At 47.8% G+C, this 12,547-nt stretch overlaps 1 protein-coding gene across 1 annotated transcript in view; it reads right to left on the minus strand.

Annotated features, from left to right (window-relative positions):
- Positions 1–11,762, minus strand: part of VILL (villin like) — a 58,649-nt gene extending 46,887 nt beyond the window's left edge. Inside the window, exon 1 of the mRNA XM_082192253.1 lies at positions 11,637–11,762. The gene's annotated coding sequence lies outside the window, so the exon portion shown is untranslated. The remainder of the gene's footprint in view (positions 1–11,636) is intronic.
- Between the last annotated feature and the right edge of the window lie 785 nt (positions 11,763–12,547).

Here is a 12,547-nt window from a genome sequence, read left to right on the forward strand (position 1 = left end):
AAGGGGGGGGGGAGCGAAAAAAATCGCAAGACTCGCAAGATGTTTTCGTCTTGCGAAGCAAGCCCATAGGGAAATTCGTCTTGCGAAGCGCATCGGAAAATGGAAAACCCTTTCGTCTAGCGGGTTTTTCGTCTTGCGAGGCATTCGTCTTGTGGGGCACCACTGTATGTCATACAACATCAAAGAGACTACAGGCACATATATAATCATCAGTATCGCTTTGAGCAGTCAAAGGAAATAATTCAGTACAAGCTGAGCTCCTTTCTGGACATGTTCATATCCATGTCCGTATTTATCTGTTGCTCACATGTTACAAATTTACGACAGGCCATTTTGTTTTTGACCTACCTGGGATTGTTAAAGTCAGGGATGGAAAACTCAGTTCCCCATCAGATGTTGTTGGACTGCAATTCCCGCTGTCCTGGTCATTTGCCAGGCTCTTGGAGTTGATGAGAGTTGTAGTCCAACAATATATTGAGAGCGCCAAGTTGTCCACCCCAGATATGTTGGTGATTGAAGCTGGGCATTGCATAAACCACATGCTCATCCACCGAACTTTGGACCTTTTCCTGTAGGCATCCCATCATTCTTTAACCAGCCAGGCTACCAGCAGATCCCACTACAAAAACCAGCCTTTGACCCCATGACCTTACGCTGCTCCCTCAGTTAACCTTAAATGCACATTCTGGATTTTTTCAGAACCGGATCATCAACACAGGACTCCTGCAGGCAACCTGTTTATCGAGAATTCTTCCTGATTTGCTTGCACAAAGCTTATGAGGTGGTTAGATTGTGTTTGGTGTTTATCTGTTCTAATTTGTTTATGGGGAGAGTATATATGACAATGAGCATTTGTCCTGATTTCGCTTGTAGGGTGTGTGTGTATTGTTCCATTAATCATTTGTTCTTCCCACACTTTTTCATTTCACCGCTCGCACCACAAAAGCCATTTTTTTCTCTTCCCCATGTGGATTTGTTGCAGCAGGACAACAGAGCAATTTAATAGTGTGCAAAGCTGCATTTACAGGGACGTGGGTGGCGCTGTGGGTTAAACCACAAAGCCTAGGGCTTGCCGATCAGAAGGTCGGCAGTTTGAATCCCCACGACGGGGTGAGCTCCCGTTGCTCGGTCCCTGCTCCTGCCAACCTAGTGCAAGTGCAAGTAGATAAATAGGTACCGCTCTGGCGGGAAGGTAAGCGGCATTTCCGTGCACTGCTCTGGTTCACCAGAAGCGGCTTAGTCATGCTGGCCACATGACCCGGAAGCTGTACGCCGGCTCCCTCGGCCAATAAAGTGAGATGAGCGCCGCAACCCCAGAGTCGGTCACGACTGGACCTAATGGTCAGGGGTCCCTTTACCTTTACCTTTAAAGCTGTATTTGGGATATGCAGATGAATCCCTCCTGCAAAAATGCTCTGGAACCAAGTCCTGTTCAATTCAACAACACTTGCTTCAGGAGTCACCGACCCAGTGCCCGTGGGCACCATGACACCCACAAAGATCTTCACTGGCACCCTCAGGAAGACATGAGGTTGTCCTGCGAGAGGTGGGGTGAGGAGAAGCAGCAATCTTGTGTTACCGCATGCCCTCATGGCAGCCATTTTGTGTTATGTCTTGCCCCCCCCCATGGCAGCCATTTTGTGACTGGAGCCCACAGCACTCTCTCAAAATTCATAATGTGTCCTTTGGTCCAAAAAGGTTGGCGCCTGATGCCCTGGTATGCTACAGAGTAGGGATCTGAAGCAAGTAGAAAGAACTGTCGAATAAGCCCCAAAAGACTAGCACAGTGTCTTAGAAGGTCACTTGCTTGTCCTTGGTTCAGCTGTACCTGTGGGCGGTGAATTTAGACATAAACAAAGGGAAGCCCAAAACACCATGAAACAACCCCTGGCCAGCCCTGCCTGGCTGCTGCCTATGCATCAATGAAAGTGAGAATGTCACAAATTTCAACCGGCTTCAGACCTGGTTCACTAACTGGGGCTTTTAACAGCTGAGTTTCCAAGCAGAAATTCTCTGTTGCTGGCAGCTGTCTGTCTCAAGAGACAATGGAGTGCGCCTCTGGGGGTGAAGTCAAACTGCTGTGTTAGTGACCTCCTTGGGGTGCAAGCCTGGGCAGTGTGTATGGAGGTCCTGAGCTGCCCAGACAACAAGACCCCCCCCCTCAGCTTCCTAAAAGGAAAGCAGAGCATGCGCAGAAACTGCCTTCTTGACCGATGGACCCACTATTGATCTCGTCTGTGCAATCCGCTGGAGCCTGTCTTCACATGCTTATTTCTCAAACTTTTGTGGGAGTGGGGTTCAAGCCCCCATCCCCATCCGTTCTTTTACACGTTTACGGCCCCAGTCTCCCGATCCACAGCACAGCAGGCGTTGGGATGAATGGTACACGGCCTTGCCAACTGAGGAGCGCCACAATCTGTGGGGACGAGCGCTCATCCTCTGGCATCGAAAGAGAAAACTGAACAGGACAGCGGAGCCCTCCAGAAAACACGCAACAGGGAAATGCCATGTAAACAAAGCAGCTCCTCTTGCCCCTATCCTGCTTAGGAAAGTGGAGAAGCAAGAGCTTGGAAGCTGGATGAGGCCAAAGGGGGCTCCGTATAGCCCAGAACAGTGGCCAAAGTGAAGCCCACATGTAGGACCTGAGGGCAACTGCCCTTGTTATGTACTGAAGTTCTCACCCTGGGCCAGCAGGGGGATACTGTAGATACGGTAGTTTTCCACTCAGGTCCACATATGCAAATAAGGGATTGAAAGTGATGTTCAGTGATTGGATAGTTACAGAAAGTTATTACTGTTGCGTCGTAGTGGAGCTCTATATAAGCAGGCTGGCTGAACCCTTCAGTTCAGTTCTGGGCCTGTGAATAAACAAGAGCTAGAGCCTGCAAATCATTTCTTGACGAACTGCATTCGACAGCCTTCCCAGCAAGCTCCAGTTCCAAAGAAAACCATGATGCCACCTCAGGAATCCAGGCAGGCTTGCGCACCTGGAAGCTGTTCATTTTAAGATTTATTTTCATAAACAGGAGTGGGGAACCTTTCTCAGCCCCGAGGTCTGCATTCGCTACTGGGCAACTTACCACAGGCCACACGCCAGGGGAAGGCAGGCTAGGGGCAAAGATGGATATCTATTTCTTCTCAGTACAGTAGGCTAGTTTCTAAACGAACCCATACACCTGCCTCTGTCCTCCATTGAGGGGAGCAAGAGGCATTATTAGAGTTCAAGGAGGCATTCAAGCCAGGAAAACACACTCAAAGGAGGTGTGAAGCCAAGTTGGGATTTGCCTGAGGAGAGTGCTCTGAGGGCCAGATGGAAAGTTCTGGAAGGCCACACTTGGCCCTCAGGTTCCCCATCCCTTTTCTCAAAAGGTAGAAAGAAGAACTTGCCATAAAAAACCCCAAAGGTCTCACCTGCACGATACATCTAAAACAGTACGTCTCTCAGCACCCTTAACTCACTACAGTTTCTGGGATTGTTTGGCAGAAGCGAACGACTGTTCAAAGCGGTATAAAACTGTTTTAAGTGTACAGTGCAGATGTGGCCAAAATCAGGCAACGTACCAACCTCAGGTACTTAGTAGCCGGACCCTTTCCTTCCAACCCAGCTCTTAACCATTCAGTTAAGCTCAGGGAAAGACACCCTGAGGTAAATTCTGCCACCATTCAGTTAAGCTCAGGGGAAGACACCCTGAGGTAAATCCTGCCACCGTTCAGGTAAAGCTCAGAGGAAGACACCCTGAGGTAAATCCTGCCACCGTTCAGGTAAAGCTCAGAGGAAGACACCCTGAGGTAAATCCTACCACCGTTCAGGTAAAGCTCAGAGGAAGACACCCTGAGGTAAATCCTGCCACCGTTCAGGTAAAGCTCAGGGGAAGACACCCTGAGGTAAATCCTACCACCGTTCAGGTAAAGCTCAGCGGAAGACACCCTGAGGTAAATCCTGCCACCGTTCAGGTAAAGCTCAGAGGAAGACACCCTGAGGTAAATCCTGCCACCGTTCAGGTAAAGCTCAGAGGAAGACACCCTGAGGTAAATCCTACCACCGTTCAGGTAAAGCTCAGGGGAAGACACCCTGAGGTAAATTCTGCCACCGTTCAGGTAAAGCTCAGGGGAAGACACCCTGAGGTAAATCCTGCCACCGTTCAGGTAAAGCTCAGGGGAAGACACTCTGAGGTAAATCCTGCCACCGTTCAGGTAAAGCTCAGAGGAAGACACCCTGAGGTAAATCCTGCCACCATTCAGGTAAAGCTCAGGGGAAGACACCCTGAGGTAAATCCTGCCACCGTTCGGGTAAAGCTCAGAGGAAGACACCCTGAGGTAAATCCTGCCACCATTCAGGTAAAGCTCAGGAGAAGACACCCTGAGGTAAATTCTGCCACAAAGCTTTTCCTTTTCAGGGATTATGAGTAGTCAGGGATGCTGCGAAGTGCTGGAGAAATGTTCGGTGGAAAGAAGGAGAAAACCACACATATCACCCTCAGACACTTTGAAGCCATAAGGTCAGCGCGACCCCACAGCCGTCAGAACGGAAAATAAATTCCAAAATGGCTTGAGAATAAGGAAGGAAAACAGAAGCCCTCTTTGCTGGGGAAGAGAACTCTCAAGAAATTGGAAGGCATGGTTTTAGTGCAGCTATTGGGCAAAAATTATCCATGACCCGAACGGAGACATCCCTTGGCGCCTTTTCTTTGACGCCGTCACACCAACACAGTCTATCACACACACCCCAGGCATCAATCGTTGACGTGCTATAGTAAGCCGCCACCTTCCTGCAGCGACTGAAAAGATCTACATTAATATGTAACCAGTTATAGGGTGGAACTCGGAATTACTTTCTCCTGTGAACATATTCCATGCTACGTGGGTGCGACTGACCTATATGGCTCCCTGCGTTTCCCCGGTACTTAAAATGAAAACATGCAATACCAAAGGATCATAAAATTGGAGAGTTGGAATGCAGGAATCTCAGCTGAAGTATCCATGACAGGTGGCCATCCAAACTCTGCTTTGAAACCTTCAAGGAAGGAGAGCCCACAACCTCCTGAGGGAGACCGTTCCACTACTGAACAGTTCTTACTGTCAGAAAGTTCCTCCTGATATTTACTCGGAATCTCCTTTCTTGTAGCTTGAAACCATTGGTTTGGGTCCTGCCCTCCAGAGCAGGACAAAACATGCTTGCCCCATCGTCCATGTGACAGCTCTTTAGATATGTGGAGATGGCCATCCTATCTCCTCTCACTCTCCTCTTTTCCAGGCCAATTCCCTCAACCGTTCCTCATCAGGCTTGGTTTCCAGACCCTTGATCATCTTGGTTGCCCTCCTCTGCACATGTTCCAGCTTGTCAACGTCCATAAATTTTGGTGCCTAGAACTGGACACAGTATTCCAGGTGTGGCCTGACCAAGGTAGAATAGAGCAGTACTACAACCATCCTATATTTGTGCATCTGATTAGTAAAGGTAAAGGGACCCCTGACCATTAGGTCCAGTCATGACCGACTCTGGGGTTGCGGCACTCATCTCGCTTTATTGGCCGAGGGAGCCGGCGTACAGCTTCCGGGTCATGTGGCCAGCATGACTAACCCACTTCTGGCGAACCAGAGCAGCGCACAGAAACGCCGTTTACTTTCCCACCGGAGCGATATCTATTTATCTACTTGCACTTTGACGTGCTTTGGAACTGCTAGGTTGGCAGGAGCAGGGACCGAGCAACGGGAGCTCGCCCCGTCTCGGGGATTCGAACCGCCGACCTTCTGATCGGCAAGCCCTAGGCTCTGTGGTTTAACCCACAGTGCCACCCGCATCCCTGTGCATCTGATTATTCCTGCCAAATTGTCAAACCTTACACCTGTCCCAACTGAAATTCATTTTACTAGTTTGGGCCCAGTTCTCCAATCAGTTAAGGACTTACTGAATGCTCTTTTCTGTCTTCTGTAATATTAGTTACCTCTCCCAGTTTAGCGTCATCTGCAAAATTTATGAGCAGTTCCTCTATTCCTTCATGAAATTCATTTATAAAGATGTTGAACAACACTGGACAGAACCCTGTGGCACCCCACTTGTCACTTTTCCCAGGATGACAAGGAGCCATTAAATGAGCATCTTTGGGTTTGGTCAGTCACCTAACAAGAACATAGTCTAGCCCACATTATATCAGCTTCTCTGCAAGAAGATCACAGATGACTTTGTCAAAAGCCTTACTGAAATCAAGACATACTACATCCACAGCATTCCTCGGATCCACCAAGCTTGTAACGCTCTCAAAATAAGAAATAAGCTTTGTCTTGCATGACTTGCTTTTGAGAAACCCTTGCTGGCTCTGAGTCATCACAACATTCTTTTCTATGAGTTCGCAGTTCAATTATCTATTCTAGGACCTTTCCTGGTATCGATGTTAAGGTGAGGCAGGTGCCTGGCTTCCGCACCCCACCCCAGCTTTTGAAGATGGAAAACAACGTCAGTAAAGCACAAAAGGTACTGCAGTGGAACATCTACAATTCTACAATTCTGTGATCTGAAAAGGGGGCAGAAATGATGGCTTTGGCTGCTGCATCACAATATTGGACACTTCTGAAGACACCTTTAATTATGTCCCTTCTTTTTTATTTTATAGGTCCACAGGTTCCTCACTCCCTGGTTTGGGGGAGGGTGGAATTTGAACCCACAATCACAACGATGCAACCCAGTGGGAGTTAGGGTAGCCACCGCAGGCCTACTGTGATTCTGCCTTGTCACAAATGCCCTTCCACACTCTGGCCTTTTGATTTCCAGCTCCTTCTTTTTGATTTACCGTTTCACACTTTTCATTCATTTGAGGGTGTGGGTGTTTGTTTGATTTGCTGTCTTTCATTTTGCCTTGGGGGCGGAAAGCCGAACATCGTGGCCTCATCCAACGGCCCGATTGCACCTTCTACCTCCTAGGGAGACTAGCTCAGCAAGTGGGACACCAGGTTGGCCAGAGAAGGAGCAGCTGCGGTGAACTTGCTTCCACCGCTGCTGACCATAAAGAACGCTCAGCTATAATTGCAAATTGCCCTGGAACTGTAGAACTAGAGGGAAGAACACTGTTGGCTTCTGCCATCTTTCAGGGGGCTGAAGGTCACACCCCCTGCCTCCCCGGAAGATAAGCAGCGTGCCCTTAGCCATTGGCCAGATGAGGAGGAGCTGCAGAGAGTTTATCTGTGTTCATTATTATTAATTGCTACATATACTCCTTTTACCACCACCAGTTGTATGCAACTTTGAGAACCAATTTGACTAAAAGACACCAAAAAAATTCTAGGCACCAAAATTTAAGAAGGATGTTGACAAAATGGATAGTGTGCAGAGACGATCAAGGGTCTGGAAACCAAGCCTGATGAGGAACAGTCGAGGGAACTGGGTATGTTTGGCCTGGAAAAGAGGAGACTGAGAGAATATATGACAACCATCTTCAAATATCTAAAGGGCTGTCACACGGATGAAGGAGCAAGCATGTTTTATCCTGCTCTGGAGGGCAGGACCCAAATCAATGGTTTCAAGCTACAAGAAAGGAGTTTCCGATTAAATATCAGGAAGAACTTTCTGACAGTAAGAGCTGTTCTATAGTGGAACCGCGTTTCCCTCAGAAGGTTGTGGACTCTCCTTCCTTGGAGGTTTCAAAGCAGAGGTTGGAGGACCACCAATGCATTGCAGAGGGTTGGACTAGATGACTCTCGGAGTCCCTTGCAACAGTTCTATGATTCTATAAAAATGAATAAGCAATAAATATGTTTGCAAACTGTTGAGAAAGGTGGAATAAGACAGAGATGGATGCATGTGTGTGTGTGTGTGTGTGTGTGTGTGTGTGTAGGAGAGAGGGGAGAGAGAGAGAGAGAGAGAGAGAGAGAGAGAGAGAGAGAGAAAGAGAATAAAATACAAATGACTTGTTTGCTGCCCAGTAAGGTATCCTTTGAGAGTCCCATGGACGGCAATAAGATCAAACCGATCCATTCTTAAGGAAATCAGCCCTGAATGCTCACTGGAAGGATAGATCCTGAAGCTGAGGCTCTAATAGTTTGGCCACCTCATGAGAAGAGAAGACTCCCTGGAAAAGACCCTGATGCTGGGAAAGATGGAGGGCACAAAGAGAAAGGGACGACAGAGGACGAGATGGTGGGACAGTGTTCTCGAAGCTACCAGCATGAGTTTGACCAAACTGCGGGAGGCAGTGGAAGACAGGAGTGCCTGGCATGCTCTGGTCCATGGGATCACGAAGAGTTGGACACAACTAAATGACTAAACAACAACAAGGTGTCCTTGTAGGGCTGCTAGATTCATTTTTAAGGGGATCCTATGCTTAAATGTGTTGAATTTCTGCAACATCAGATTGCCTTTCTCATCACTTGCCTCCAGAGTTTTCCCAACTGTTGGAAACTGCCCAACTGTTGGCAATGCCTCCTGGCCTCCTTCTGCTTGAGGAATCATCCTGGAAGTAAAAGGATCACCTCTGCTCTGAAACCTGCAGACGTCTCCACACAGCCGCCTGGGAAGGCTTTAGCAACCGTTGCCACCAAGTCCTTGGGGAGGAATGTCATGGGAGGGAGGGAGCGAGGCAGAGAAAGAGAGGGAGGAGAAGGGCTCGCTTGTTTGAGCTGTGGTGGGCAGGGGAGTCCACCTCACTTTGCCTAGAACCAGCAGGAACGGGATAGAACAGGCCCTGCGAATTACTTCTCTCCCCTGGGGCTTATCGGAGCAAAAATCAGCCTGATTCTGCTATTGAAAAAGGAGGAGCTTGTGTTGCAGGCCATGTGCTGGAAGAGGGAGCTCTGTGCCAATGGCTTCTTGAAATCTCACCCTCCAACTTGAGGGCAGAGGAACTAGAAGGGATGTTGGTGGTGAGGAACAATTTCACCAAATTTCTCCAGAAGAGGGGAAATTCTCAGAAACGGGGCTTCACATCAACAGTGGCAAGAATTTCCACAGTCTCCCTCTCTCTCTCTCTCTCTCTCTCTCTCTCTCTCTCTCACACACACACACACACAGCAGCAGCAACAACAACAACAACAACTTGTGTTGCCCCCATTTCAAATCCTCCACAATGTTCCAGGATGTTGTGAAGGGGTGGAGAGAAATGGAGAATATTCAGGGGAAAGTCTGCAAATAAATTTCTCAGGCATTCTCTGAGAGAAATGTCTTCTCCCGTTGGCTCCCAGTATGTTTCCAAGCACAATTCAAAGTGTTGGTGCTGCCCTTTCAAGCCCTAAACGGCCTTGGTCCAGTATACCTGAAGGAGCGTCTCCACTCCCATCATTCTGCCCGGATACTGAGATCCAGCGCCGAGGGCCTTCTGGTGGTTCCCTCCCTGCAAGAAGCCAAGTTACAGGGAACCAGGCAGAGGGCCTTCTCGGTAGTGGCGCCCGCCCTGTGGAACGCCCTCCCACCAGATGTCAAAGAGAAAAACAACTACCAGACTTTTAGAAGACACCTGAAGGCAGCCCTGTTTAGGGAAGCTTTTAATGTTTAACCGACCACTGTATTTTAATACTTTGTTGGAAGCCACCCAGGGTGGCTGGGGAGACCCAGCCAGATGGGCAGGGTATAAATAATAAATAATAAATTATTATTACTATCATCATCATCATCATCATGAATGCTTTCTCCCACTCCAGAAGGTAGGACCCAAACCAATGGCCTGAAGTAACAAGAAAGGAGATTACAGCTAAACCTCAGGAAGAAATTTCTGACAGTAAGAGCTGTTCAAGAGCGGAACGGACTCCCCCAACAGGTGGTGGGCCCTCCTTCCTGGGGTTTTTTTTAAAGCAGAGGTTAGATGTCCATCTGTCAGGAATGCTTTAGCTGAAATTCCTGTGTTGCAGGGGGGGTTGGACTAGATGACCCTTGCGGTCCCCTCCAACTCTACAATTCTATGAAATTCCTACTTGGCTGTAGTAGGAAGTGCTTTTTGGTTCTGCAACAGTCACCAACACTCTTGTCAGAGCCATCATACTGGACCCCTTAGGCACTGTAACTGGCCCAAATTATAACAAAATTCATTTTAAAAAAACAACACCCTTAAGCACTTTAAATGCTTCCAGAAATTTTATGAAGCTGGTCTAGGGAGGAGGCAGGCAAAATGAGAGAGATAGAGATAGAGATAGAGAGAGAGAGAATGCAATGGATTGGTTTCCCCATCAGAGTTTCGCAGGAGTGACTGACAAGGTGAGGCAGTGCTGTGTAGCTGTCAACCTGACGCCAGCATCCCTGCTGCTTACCTGGGTGTGGCAGGGATGAGGCCCCTGGAAGCTTGGCTAAGAATGAGTGTGGCTCTCAGGCCCAACACTGCATATGGATGTATGGTCGCCATTTTGGCCAGGAATTCAGTGGCACTGGAAGGGCAACAGCTTAACAAATATTGCCTGCCTCCCAGCAGTCTGTAACTGATTCCCTGCCCAATTCTGCCTTTGCTACTACGTGGAAAAATAAGTTCAATTGCACCTTTTGTCAATATTATCTTTAGCAAAGTTTCCCACGTTCGGAAATAAATACACTCGACTTCCTCTTTTCTACATTAAACAGTTTGCGCTCTCGGCTAGCACTGCCTTAAAAAAATAGCCCAGCGCCCCTTCTAAGATGCCACCCAGTGTTACTCTGAAGTAAACCATCACATAAAATTCCAGGTCTTCTTGGGGCTGCTTTGCATCTCAAATTAATAGGGCGCATGAGGGAAGAGGAAGCATTGTAGAAAAGCCAGGCGACAGGGGTCCTTGTATTTGTGTGTATGAAGCCAAATTATTTCATTTATTTAAAAAAAAATGGACACAAGGCAAGCTGTGATATTTAGCTGATCTCTTGCTTGGGCTACAGGAATCCTTTATCAATTGAGAAAATCTAGACAATCTCTTCTTCCCCCTTCCTGCCTTCTGAAACAAGAAGTGCACAGAACAACTTTTAAATTAAACCCAGCTCCTGCCGCAAGTCAGATGAGTCACCGACGCTGAACAAAACAGAGATAATTACTTGTTGTGTGAAAGTCAAAGCAATTAGACTGCGCTGGAAGAAAAAGCCAGCTATTGTCTTGGAAATATGTTATGTATGTATTCGGTTTGGAAAAGGTTTTCCTCTACCACCCAGCAAAAGGCCATAGAACAGCGATTTCCAATGGTGTAATAAAAACAGTAATTTCTGCAAATATTTCCAAATGGGATTCAGTTGACCCCTTCCCCCTTTTATTAGCGACACCACGGGAGGAAGAAATCTACACACACACCCTGCCATGCTGGGAAAGGTCCCAGTCCGCACCGCTCGTATTTCGGCCTGACAGCACGCTACTCTTAGAAGCATAGGAGCCCTGCGGCGAGGAAACATGGCAACCCCGATAAATGCAGTGGGAAAGCACAGATCTAAATGCTGCCTTCAAATCAAACACTTGGGAAGAAGTAGCCCTTTCTCCCTTAGATTGGATTCGATCCAAATAAACCGGTTTGCTTCTAAAGTCACTTTGTGAGTTTCTGTGTCATCCTGTCCTCAGCAGGGACTTTAAAACAGGCCCCATTTCTTCCAAAGGGGGCAATCGTAGGCGACTTTTAACTACGCTTTGTCTGCAAACGGGCTGCCAAACAGGTCTACAGCCTCACACAGCTCTGCCCCTTGCCAAAGAAATTCTGGAGATTCCACTTACCTTCTTATCCAGAGTCTCTCCTCCTTTTTTGTCCCCTTGCCACCCCAAATGCACCACTGAGCAGATCGCCGGCTCCTGACACGCTTGCTCTCCTCCTGGGCTCCCTCTGGCAGAAGGGGGCATGGCAAAGAGGAAGGTAATTCAATAGTGTACTTAAGCCAGCCTCCCGGCGAGTCACACCCATCCTCTCGCATGAGAATCGGCGGAGCAGCAGTCTGCAGCCAGGAACAGCTTTCGACGGAAAGTTTCAGCACTCCACAGAGCAAGCAAATGAAACCAAGGCTATTGCTGCTCTCTCGACTGGGCAAAACAGTTAGGCATACCCCTCTCTCTCTCTGACACAAGAATTAACAACGGTAGAAGAGTGGCAGATGAAGATGATGGATTTTATGGAGCTGGCTGCTCTCACTGGGAGAATCCGCGACCAGAAAGAAGAGGAATACAGTATCAAGAAGAGTGGAAGAAATTTGAAGACTATTTGAATAAATATTCTAATATTAAAGATTTGTAATTACTTGAAAGAACCAATTAGGCCTAGGATTAAATAAATAAATGAGAAAGAAAAGGGAAAAGTTGACAGCTATGGTGGCAAACGTGACAGCTGTGGTGGCAAACGTGGTTTTCCCCGCACTTCTCAGTGAATCCCCACAACAACCTTGTGCGGTAGGTTAGAGTTGAGAGACGGTGACTGGTCCAAAATCAGTGAGTGGGGATTTGAACCCCAAACCTCCCAGGTCCTTGTCTGACCTCTAACCACCACATCAGACTGCATCACATCAGGAAAAAAGAGATATTGCTAAAATGTATTTTAGGTAAGAATCCATATGAAAATGTGCATGGTATGGGCAGTGTTCACATTGCTGGGATGGTTCAGTCAGTAGAGCATGAGGCTCTGAATCTCAAGGTCCTGG

The sequence above is a fragment of the Podarcis vaucheri genome (assembly GCF_965113315.1).
Source record: "Podarcis vaucheri genome assembly, chromosome: 12".
Taxonomy (NCBI): Eukaryota; Metazoa; Chordata; class Lepidosauria; order Squamata; family Lacertidae; genus Podarcis; species Podarcis vaucheri.